General features: G+C 37.2%; 1 protein-coding gene across 2 annotated transcripts in view; it reads left to right on the top strand.

Annotated features, from left to right (window-relative positions):
* Nucleotides 1–12,327, top strand: part of ZNF385D (zinc finger protein 385D) — a 437,653-nt gene that overhangs the window by 301,848 nt on the left and 123,478 nt on the right. The gene's annotated exons all lie outside the window — the stretch shown is intronic.

The following is a 12,327-nucleotide window of genomic DNA, read 5'->3' as shown; positions in this document are numbered from 1 at the left end:
TCAGCGTGATGATGTTATACATTCTGTCTCCCAACAGGCTTCCTGAGAAATACTTAAAATTTACAGATTGGAGGGGCTACAAAAAATAAAACTGTCAGGGCAATTAAAGTAAGAATGAGAACAGCATTAGCTGGTGTGTGAGCTATTCGTTGGCAAACAGTCCAGTGTATTTTTTTCAAGTTAGGGTATTTTATTTCTCATACCTTAGGTTAAAACAAGGTTAGATTTCTCTTTCTCTCTTTTTTTTTTTTTTTTTTTTACTTAGTCATACTATCTATGACTATAAAAATTCTAAATTGGTTTTATGTTAATTTTGACTTTATAGAATTATGCCCCTTTTTAATTTCAACATACTCTGGGAAGTTCTTTTCCTTATTTACATATACTAGATAGAGGAAAAAAAATAAAGAATGTGTTGCTTACCTACTTTGAAAGATGTAGAGAAGGGTGGAAATTGCCATGCCAAAACAATTCTAATTAACATGCAAAAGTTAATTACAATAATTAAGAGTAGTAAAAGAACATGCCCATTCTAGAAGTGATTTGTAGGAATCAGTACCAAATTTCCATAATTAAATGTTCATTTATTCACCTTTTGTGGATGTTCATTCTGCTTTAAAGTAATTAAGATAAACTAATATTCAAAAATATTTATTTATTCAACCTTAACTTCAAGCAATTCGCAGCATTCATAGAGATCAGAGAAACTATAAGCTGCAAGTTTTAAAATACTCAGAATCAATATGTCAAAGTATTATTATTACGAATAAAGTTTTTCAAATTTTAAAATGTACGTAAGTATGCAGCAAAATTTTTAAAAGTGCTGGTTTTAACTGAGTTACTGATAACTCATAATGAAATGGATAAATCAGTAGAGTGTTTAGTATGCTTTAGGTTTCTTTTCTTACCGGTTTTGCTTTTTGATCATTGTATTTAATGCAGTAGGCCAGCTAAATTTTTGAAAATGTCTATCAGAATTTCTGGTTTTCAGGATTTTCCCTAGTTCAGAGTCTTCAGATTATTTTGCTAATTGCTTAATGCTTCATAATTCAAATGCGATTTTTAATGATGATTTTTAATAAATAATTGTTAATCTTGTGGTTTTCCATAAATTTGCAATTTCTTTTTTTCTTATGAAGACTGATTTTATACTATAATTATCTGAGGGAGAGGTGGGGGAAGATGTACTCATGATAATTTGGAAGAAAGAAAATAAAAATAGACTCTTACCAAAACCCTATTATTCCCAAACATCATCTTAGTAGTATATTGTTTGGTATAAGTACTGCAGTTGGACTTTACAGGCTCCTCATCACTTCAGTTTTTCAGTAAACTGAGCCTAGGTCTCAAGAGTGAGACTAGCAGCCCTTTTTAACAGTACTCTGAAGTTTGTTCCCATGAAAAGTGCTGCTTCCGGTGATGCCATCTGCCAAGTCCACCTTTGCTGAATATGTCAGTCCTGAGTGTGAGGATGCTGTCAGCAGAGCTGCTGTCAGCTGCCTTGCTGCTCATCATCTTTGCCTTGCAGCATGACCTTTGCCTTTTCGTCATGTGTGCTGACATGCAGCATCGTCCTCAGTGTTCCCATTTTCATTCTGAACAGTACATTATTGAACACTGCTATGTTTAGCTCATATGCCAGAACTGGTTAATGGCAGCCTCCAAACATGTAGGCTAGCTGAGAAGTTCTGCGTATTTCCAGAGATTCTTTCCAAGCTGATGAATCTTTTGGGGACACATCAGCTGCTGGTGAGCATTGTCAGCCTGAGGAGAAGGTAACCTACAAGTCATATTAGACTTTAAACAGGACATCTGACAAGGGCTTTAAGTATGTGAATGTGACACAGAAAACAAGAGTTTAACCAAAAAACTGATCTTTGTAAAGTAAATATGCATGCTTATGAACAATTGTAGCTGTTGACACTGCTTTATATTAATTGAGTTCATTGACAGTCCTACACAGTGTCAGTGGAGAAGCGTTTATGTTCTGTGGCTAAACCAAGGTCAAGCAGGTGGTCAGTAAAAGAACACCTGAACTGGACGTTCTCTCTTGTGATGTCAATAAATGACCTTTACTCATGATTGAGACATCAAAGTCATAGATTGTGTCTTAGGAAATGGATTTCTAAAGACCTCTTGACCCTCTCACAATTCCACAGGAATTAATGAGTTTGACAGCATGTCTGGCTGCTTCCCAAGAGGCTAGAATGAAGTCCGGAGTTTTGGCCATTTACTGGCCACTTTTCAACAGCCTTCACTTGAGGACAGCGCCATCAAGGAGAAACTTGACTAAAAATCCAGTCATATTTCAGAGAAAAAGAAGTGGTCTCTGGTTATGGTAATCCTAACTCAATTTGAGAGTTTTTAATACGCATGGGCATCTGAGCTAATCAGCCTAAATTCTCCATTATGTTTTGCAAAGAAAAAATGTACAATTGCTCCAGTTTTTTTAAGTGGAGAAAAATAAAGAAAGGCAGATTGCAATGCAAGCATCTGTCTACTTTGTCTACTTATGTCTGCTTTGGCATGAGGTGAAGCGAACCCCAAAAGTTCCTATTCGTCTCTGCTGACTACAATGAGGGACTGGCTCAGCTGCATCTACATTTAGTTAGATGAATCCCACATTATGGAGCCAGTCATAAGCTATTCACAGCTGATATATTAAATTCCACTCAGAAATCAGATGGCAGAAGTGATGACATTGTATTGCATGTTTACAGAGGAATGTTCCCTTTTATCAAGCAGTTATGCTTCTAATTTTATCTAAAGACAATCTTAAGGGAATTTGAGGATTCAGATGAACTGGATAGAAATATTAGGAGTGATGAAAACAAAAGTAACTTACCAATGGAGAATCTCAGGCGCATACACAAGAACTAACAAGGCCAAATACTGACCTTAAGTATCACAAATAATAGTAGTAAGGTGGTGTATTTTATAACATTTATTCACTCACGAGATTCCTTTCTTTGTTACTGATGGTTTTGCTCTAAAGTTAGTTCAGTTTTTGCTGGCCACCTCTGGAGAAAAAATTGAGTACTGATTTCTACAAAAGCAAAAGCTTTCATCAGGGCAGAGAATAGATGAGATAAGATGAGGTATGCAAACCTTTATCAGTAATATCTCTGGACACTGAGGACAGGGAAAAGTAAAAAATGAGTAACTGAGGAATGCAAGGAAGATAACATGTGAACCTTTGAACTATTCAGTTTCAGGAGGAACATTTTCTATTTATACAAGAAAACATAAAGCAAACATACCAATTAACAATCTGGTTAGCTGAACATTTGTAGATGCTATGCACTTAATTGTGAAGCAAATGGCTACCCTCAAGTCGTATGTAAAAATAAATTTTAACAACACAGCTGTTTAAACTGAAAGCAGCCCACTGGTGCAGATCCTGAAGAATCACCAGTTCATTGCAAATTTACCTGATATAAAAGGATGAATCAATTGTATGGGGTTTAAATGGCTAAATTTTATGAAAGAAAGAAACTATGACTATAAACAATGCTTATGTAACTTTTTCAAATATGTTTTGAAGATCATCAGAGGAATAGAAAAATAGTCTATTCTGAATAATGCCTGAGATAATTTAGCAAACTTTTGGTATACTTCTGCACTTTCATCTGCAGTGAGAAGCTTTGAGTCTGTGGGCTTCTAAGAACTAGTTCTTAGAGAGCCAAAGCTTTAGCAGTTGTATTGAATACGCACTGGTCCATGAGTACATGTGAATATGCTTATGTGGTATTTCTGTTCATGAGCCAATGGTTGGTTGCAAAGAAATTTCACAAAGCATCAAAGTCTAGCAGTTAATTAACTTGTAGGAAAATATTTCCTCTTAGTCCCTGGAACTGAAAGGAAATGGTCCATTTTGCTAGACAGCAGCAGCAGCCCTAAGTGACCCTTCCACAGAAAAACACCTGTTTGATCTTTTTATAGTCTCCAAAGCCTATCATCCTCAAAGCACTGACACATCAGAAATCAGGTTTTGCTTATTTCAGAAGCTCTCAGAATTACATATTTCAGCCTCCTGAGGGGCAGAATTCAGATTTTACAAATCCAGGACATTTGCCATTACTAGGTGGAAGATCAGGCAATGCATCTCGCTCCTTGTTTGTTTATTCTTGGAAGGATAAACTGACCATTTTCCTGAAAAAAATTCTAAAAAATATAATATCGCACTTTGTAGACTGTAGTATGAGCATAATTGGTAGTGGAAGAGGTCCACAATGTAGAGGATCTGAATAAATGCTTATAAGCAGAAATAGGAGTGTTGCTTGAAAATCTCCATCCTAACTCCAGATTAAAGCCCAATCTTCCCTTGTTGCCAGTGGAAAATTTTTCAAAGAAGCATCCTTTGGAAAGAATCATGATTGCAGTTTTGACTAGAAATGTATGAGTTGGAAGAGCAGTGTCATCAGAACTGTACTAATCATGGATGGAAAATGAACTGTTACTCTGCAGACATCTCTTTCTCATGATCTATCTGTAGTAATCCTTCTTCAGTCTTCTGATTTTTCCTGTTCCCTTGTTCTATGCCAATAGCCCCAGGTGTAATATTAAGGGCTTCATGTTTCGCCTTCCCCTGATAGACATTTGCCACATGGGTAAGGAGGAGGAGCTAACAGCAGCCATTGCCCACAGGTTAGGGCTCCAGCAGAGCTTGTTGGGGTGCCAATGTAGTACTCCTTGTTTCCTGAAAACCAGCCTGTGCCACATCCTAGCAGGTTCCAGGGCAGCACAAGAGCTGTGCTCTCTGTTAATAGAGGTGAAACTTGTGTTGTAGCTATCAGTAGTGGGCAATTATGGCTGGCTTGTTTGGCTGGGACCTGCTTTTCTCCCTGCACTAGTCTTGCTGTTGAGCTCTGCCTGGCCTGGTGGTAACCACTGAGTTAGCTCATGCAGAGCTTCATGGTTGCTTGGGAAATGCAGTCTTGTCCTATTGTGGCCAGACAAATGATAGAAATGGATAATGTAGAAAACCTGCTAGCTGACAAGTATTTCTGGGAAGGGTTGTGCCAGGAAATGTGGAAAAAAACCTGTCAGAAAGCTGCCAGAAGACGTTTTAAAAATCTTTTCCTTAAGCTCTTGTCCTGGGTATTTTTTTATCTAGAAGAACGATTATTGCTGCAGAAATGATGTGCCAATTTTCTGGATGTTATGAATAAGATGTAGCTTTTGATAGTGAAGAATGGAGGGGGAATCTGAAGTACATGTTAGTTTTCCTAAATATTAGCAGCCTGAAATTTACAAAATAAACAAATTTTTTGTATGTCTCTACATAATGGTTTTGTTTTATGTTTTCTGACTTAATTGAGCAGAGTAGCATAATGAGACTATTTGTCTTCATCATATAAAATCCTTTAAAGTTCAGTAGTGACGACATGCTGTCCGAATGCTTTATTTCAAGAAGAGCATAGTCAGGGACAATGCAATGCCTCAGTTTTATGTGAATCAAAATGGAGTACTGCCTCTATAGAGGAACCTGGCAATAAAAATATAGTCTGTGCTGATTTTTAATGTTATTTCCATGAGAAGGACCTTTATCAGGTGGAAAACTGTACTGCACCAAATTGTTAATTTGTCAGACAAACAGAGGGGATTATTGCTTCTGGGGATATTCCTTGCATGGCTGCTCGTTTACAGGTGTTTAGAAACAGGAGGGTTGGCTTGCACTTTTCCTTTCTATAGCACTGCAATTGAGCTGTAAGATAGCTATTCTCTTCTTTATGGTCCATCTCTATTGCTGTTTAGCTGAATATTTTTCAAAATAGGGAAGACTGCAAAAATTATGTTTGGGTTCAGGAATTCTTTTTTATAATAATATTTTCATCACTGGCCAAGATATTTAATTGAGAAGCCTGCAGGGAAAGAAAGATTAGGGAACAGAACAAACACAAGAAAATCCTGGCAATTCAGATGTTTTTATTTGGTGCTTGCAAAACAGGAATGAATCAACATCAATATGAAATATTAAATTATTTGAATTGGCCCGATTTATTTGCTGTGTATTTAAATCCTTAATCTACACCCTGGGTACTGTTTGAAATAACACTAAAGCTCTGATTTTCTAATGCAAAGGAAATGCTTACAACTCAGGAGACATGGTGAAATCAAGTTCTTTGTCTCTTTCCACTTTTGAATCAATTTAGAGTGGATCCAGATCTCCAGGAATACTCTGTCTGTTCTTATGTATGGTCTATGCTCTATGTCACGGATAGGGAACAGAGCTAATATTGTGACTTTGTATAGATGAGTGTTCCTGCAATCCTTACGTAACCTTTCCATGGTTGCCTGCAATTGCATGGCTGTTATTTTCCTTTGCGCTGCAGAGTGGCCTGGAAGCAGTGTCTCAACTCCCTAACATTTGTCTCCAGAAAAACTGCTATTATTTTCTTTGGACTTGACACATTGTTAAGGAGAATCCTACTAAATCTAGCCTCAATCCCTTTACAACCTCCTATAAAAATTTTTGGCCTCTGCTAGCAACTTTTAGCTGTGACTCCTGCAAGTTTCAGCCCAGGCATCAACAACAGTTTTCTTGTTACCTTTCTCTTAACATTTCCTTACATTTTATCAGCACTTCTGGCCCTGTTTTTGGAATTGCTTTCATTGGGCCCATGTGAACTTCATGATGTTCAACAAGGCCAAGTGCTGCAAGGTCCTGCACCTGAGCTGGGGCAATGCCTGGTAGCAGTACAGGCTAAGTGATGAATGGATTGAAAGCAGCCCTGTGAAGAAGGACTTGAGGGTGCTGGTTGTTGAAAAATTAGCTATGAGCCAGCAATGTGCGCTTGCAGCCCTGAAAGCCAGTTGTATCCTGGGCTGCATCAAACGCATCAGTAGGTTGGGGAGGTGATTCTCCCCCTCTAATTCACTGTCATGCGACCCCACCTGGACTATGGCATCCAGTTCTGGGATCCCAAATAAAATAAAGATGTGGACCTGTTGGGGTGGGTCCAGAAGAGGGCCACGAAAATAATCAGAGGGGAGGAACACCTCTCTATGAAGAAAGGCTGATAGAATTGGGATTGTTCAGCCTGGAGAAGAGAAGGCTCTGGGAGGAACTTATTGTGGTCATTCAATACTTAAAGGGAGCTTATAAGAAAGATGGAGAGAGATTTTTTTACTGGGGCCTGTAGTGACAGGACAAGGGTCAATGTTTTTAAACTGAAAGAGGGTAGGATTAGATTGAAAGAAATAAATTTTTATTTATGGGAATGGTGAGACAATGGAATAGGTTCTCTAGAGAAGTTGTGGATGCTCCATCATTGAAAGTGTTTAAGGTCAGATTGGATGGGGTTATGAGCAGCCTGGTCTGGTTTCACCTGAGCAACCTGGTGAAAGATGTCCCTGTCCATGGCAGGGGGTTTGGACTTGATTATCTTTAAACATCCCTTCCAGCACAACCCATACTCTCATTCCTCCTAACTTATTTGTGCAGTTTCAGGATTATGTTCCAGTTAGGGAATTAGCACTACCTATGCTTATGATGAGCGGCGGTCACCTCTTGCCATATAGAATAAAACAATCTTGACAGCTTAGAGGCGTTAGCGTGTGGGTACAACTGGGTAGATATCATTAAAGAAATCCATTTAGAAGTTTTATTTTTATTTAAATTAAATTCATATCAAGATTGCTCCAACCTTCTGTGATTGCTTTCAGTAGAAATTCAGGTTTCTAGGATGCGTATTCTCCTGGGGAAGAAAAGGTTAAGATTGTCTTAAAATAGGCTAAGTTTGTGTCGTTTCACCTTGCTGAACACTGTAATACCTATCCTTGAATTCGTCTCTGTAACTGTAATGTGAATGTAAATAATCTGACCATACCTGCTTCCTGGTTGCTATCCAGTTTTTGGAGTATAATGTGTGCCTGTGGTAAATCTGTTTTGATTTATCCAGAAGACTTATTTCCAGTACGTGTGTAGTAGCATCACCTGTGTTTGGCCTTCTCCAGCTACAGTCTCTGTTGGCATTCAGCTTCGTGGCCTCATTCAAGGTCCTTATGGATGTCTCAATCCTGGTGGTCATTTAGCAATTGCCGCCTGCAGATTATATTTACTTTGTAGGTGCAGGTAGGATGTTGTTCTTCACACAGGCTAAGCATATAACATGTACACTTCCACCATCTCTTTGATAGCTCACGATTTCTTCAGGATTTTTTCTGGCAGCGTGTAACTCTCTAGTCACTCGGCATCTTATGCTGCTCCTTTTTGCCATGTGAGTCTCCACCAATTCTCATGTCCATAATTAACTGAAAAGGTTTGAGGCAGAAGCACCCTGTTTGTATAAGCTTATGACTACACTATTAAATGTCCATACAGTAGTTCATGGAGTGTAAACTTGAAGGCATTTTCATGAGCAGTGTTGTAGGCTGGAAATGATCTCTGGACAAAGGGCTCCACATAATTAAAAATGACACACAGCAAGCTTTGTTTTCTACGTATTTTTTAAATTTACTTAAGTGGTTTCTTGTTATTGTTAAAACATTCAATAGGATCTAAATATCTCACATGTTTGTTTGTTTAACTGATGATTAGTAATAGCGAAAGAATAGACTTTCTGAGTTATCTCATCCTGCCTTACACACTTGCTGGAGGGCACTGCACAGTGCACTGACAGATAACTTACTATTGGAAAGTCGTAATCTCCAAGGCAAAGTCAACAGCACAGCCTTTATTGGGGACTGAGGGTCCCTCAGGCTTTTGCTTTGCATGCAAAACATTCTAGTAAAGGAAATTAAATGAAGTACTCTTCAGATTTGTCAAGTCTTGATGAGTGGAATTACTTAAAACTAAATTTTATAAAGCATTTTGTAAAGCATTTTAAATAATGTTTTAATCAGTTGATGTTTACACCCTTTGTCTTAATAGCACTCAGATGAAAAAGATCAATGATTATTTTATTCTGCAAAGACTATAAAACTTTAATGGGTTGCATAATAAGTATAACTCATAAAATCTACAGTTTAAATATGGATGGTTATTAACCTGTTTTTAAAAAGCTGCAATTAAAGTGAAAAGGAATTACTTAAAGCAATGATTTGATTACTGTAGTCTGAGGAGGAAAAAGGTGATAAACTTCTAGAATCAGTATTATTTCTGTTCATGAGACAGACATTTGAAAAGATGTAAAATAAGGCATGAGTCTTTCCTAGACTTAGGCATGCTTGTGTCGATAACCTAACTGAATAACTATTTACTGAATTTTTTTGTACAACCTGCAGTTTGTTCTTCTTTGGAATTTCAAAGATATCTGTTGAAAAAAAGCACAAGTTTGCATGACAGGTAATTTTACACACAGCAAATACATTCCTAACCACAATTAACTCATTAATTGCTTATTCATAGCATGTAGTAACAGTGCTGCTGTTATTCAAGAACTTATCCTAAAACACTCTCACTTTTTTCATGGTAATGAAAAGATTTCAGGCTCTTTCATTCCCTCACTTTTTAGTCACAATTCTTTGGGCTGGTAAATGTCACATGATGAAGAACTCATTTATCTGAAGTCATTGTATGATGCATTCTCTGATGGAACATTTATGTAATGTCCATGTCCTTTCTAATTTATTTTATCCTAATTTTTTTTTGATAAGGGAAGAAAATCCCCAAAGGTTTTATGTTGGACTTGTACAGCAGAATTGGATATAGAACTCCAGATTCTCATGCAACTACTGTTTTTCCTGGCATCTTTCCTTTGGCTCTACTGAATGCTTGAAGTAATACTGTGTAAATATCCATACAGATTAAATTAGTAATCAAAATAATTCATAAAAAAATAATACAAAAGCTCGTATCTCTCAGGAAATCAGTGTTTCTTTTTAAAATACATTGGTTTATGTAAAATAGATGAGTATCAAATTCTTACTATTTAAAAGAATACAAATCAATGGGTTTCTATCAAACGTTATGTTTTGTCCAGAATTAAATGCTTTGTGGTGTCATAAGTAAAAACTTTTAGATTACATTTTACACTTACATATTACTTTTAATCATAAAGAATAAAAAAAATTAAATAAATTGTGTCGTTTAGTTGTACAATAAAAGCAATCATGTTTAGAATTAAATGTAAAACCTGTCTTAATGACTCACAACGGAAGAATGAATAGTCTATAACTGAATGGAAACTGCAGGTAAAATTAAGAACATATACAGGAAAGAGGCTTTCTTAATTACAGTTAGAGGTGGTGTAAAGCCTGCTGGAAAGCTGACCAGCAGAAGTTTCTTTCAGTAGTTTGCTACTGTGAAATTGCTAGGATGTCTGAGCGGCAGAGGGAGCAATTCTAACAAATGGAGGCCATGGCAAGAGTTCCTGCAGTGGAACAAAATAACACTGTGAAGTGAATATTTGAAGAAAATTTTAGGGGACTGGTATTACTTTAAGTTATTCCTGGGACATTTGTCAAGGAGCCAGAAAAGGTACAAACTGGCAGCCTTTACTTCCTTTATTCCTGTGCAGTTTTTATTAGGCTTATTTGTAGTCCATCACGTCCATGTTTTGCTAAAAATCCAGGGAAATATGTCCACCTTACAAAGATATCAATCTGGGATCCTGAAAATAGTATGTGCCAGTTATCAGGGGTTTTTTTTAGTTTTGAGCTAATCAGCCCTCCACTGCCAGGAAAGTCAATTAGCTGATCTGATGTACCAATGTATCTTTAGTTTCAACAGGCAGGGCAGCTATGATACCTCAGGGTGGTGCAATGGGATTATAATAAGACAACAAAAGCCAGGACCAGCCCAAAGCACTGTCTGTTCCTATACCTTTTCTTTAACAACTTAAGGAAGAGCAGAAGCGTAGAGAACACATATAGCAACGCTTGCCAGACAATGCCTCCAGTGAGGTATATTTTAAGAAGTCCTTGAGCAAAATGTGTTGGCTTGGCATGTGATAGCCCTCCATGAGGTAACATTGTTTATTTTAACTACTGATGAGGTAATTTGAGTTTCCTCATTCCCTTCTCCAGACAGTGCCTAATATACCCAGGCAGGGAGAAATGTAGGAAAATTTCCTTGGGCAACCTAAGTAGTAGGAAGAGATGAAAGTATACGAACTATGACTATATTAAGTCTAAGGATGATTTTTAAGGTGCTGTGCTTGTGGGAGCTGGAAGTCGATGGAAAAAAGTCCATCCCCTTACTTATATTTTGTGTTTGAAATGTTCTGATTTGCTAATGGAGCCAACCCATCACATTATTGGTGTTGCTAGGACTCAGATGACAAAGATAAATCACAGGGGTGATGCCAGAGTTAATTATAGCAGTGCTCTCCCAAACAACACTATTAGCTCTGGGAAGCAGCAAAAGCTACTGTGGGCATTAGGAAGTAACATGAGAGAGGTGTCTGGGAGAGGAGCAGCAGTGCAAAGATTGTCAGTGAAAGGATTGGAAAATACTGAATATATGACATTGGGCTTGGAAGAGAGGTGAGAGGAAGAGCAGAAGATTTTCAAGAAGAGAGACTTAGAAATATATCAGAACAGGTATTTGAAAGATGTATTTGCTTCACACACATGCATAGAAAAAAGTGATGGCGGAAACACATTGCAAAGCAAATTAAAGTATCCGATTTCCATTTAAAGAGTTCTTGCATCTTTGTTCCTGGCAGAAACAGTTCCTTTCATTTTTAGTTACATGTTTTTCCCAGGAAATTAATATCTCTTGAAAGGTTTTGAAGTGTTTGTTCTTTCTAAATCTATCTTATTTATTTTCATTTTACAGGAGCAGATATACTGGTTGAAACCTAATTATGGTTTTCATTCTGTATTTGTAAAGAAAAGAGAGAAATTACCTCAGTACTTACTGAAAATATGTCTCAAAGTGAACTAAAACAAGCATGAAATTAAAAGGAGTCTGTTCTTCTGAAATCAGAGAAAATCCTTCTTTTAGAACAAACCCTCAGATACTATAAAGTGTCATAGCTCCACAGCTGTTCACTCTGTTCCTTGGTAAGGATTCCCTGATGAAGCAGAATTATTCTTAAATTTATGTGCACAGAGAGGATAGCATGTATTTTTGGTCTTAAGTACCTTTCTTTTCCGTTAAGCAAAGCAATAAATAAAGGTAAAGTCTACCTCAGCAAATACTGTGTAAGCATGTCTCCTCTGTACTGTCATACAAAAAAAGTCTCCTATCCCTTCAAACAGGCTGAGTTTCTACAATGTGAAGAAATGTCTGTTTCAAATGACACCAAATTGCACAAAACCTGTAGAACTGAAGATCAGTTTTTATTTTCTTTTATTTGCTGGGACCCCAACATTGAGTTGACTGAGAAAAGTTGTATTTCATTTAGAATTGTTTCCCTTAACTGTTTCTTCACAAAC

Source organism: Leptosomus discolor, chromosome 7 (genome assembly GCF_034619465.1).
Source record: "Leptosomus discolor isolate bLepDis1 chromosome 7, bLepDis1.hap2, whole genome shotgun sequence".
In the NCBI taxonomy this organism is placed as follows: domain Eukaryota; kingdom Metazoa; phylum Chordata; class Aves; order Leptosomiformes; family Leptosomidae; genus Leptosomus; species Leptosomus discolor.
This window is presented reverse-complemented; position numbering and strand designations above follow the sequence as displayed.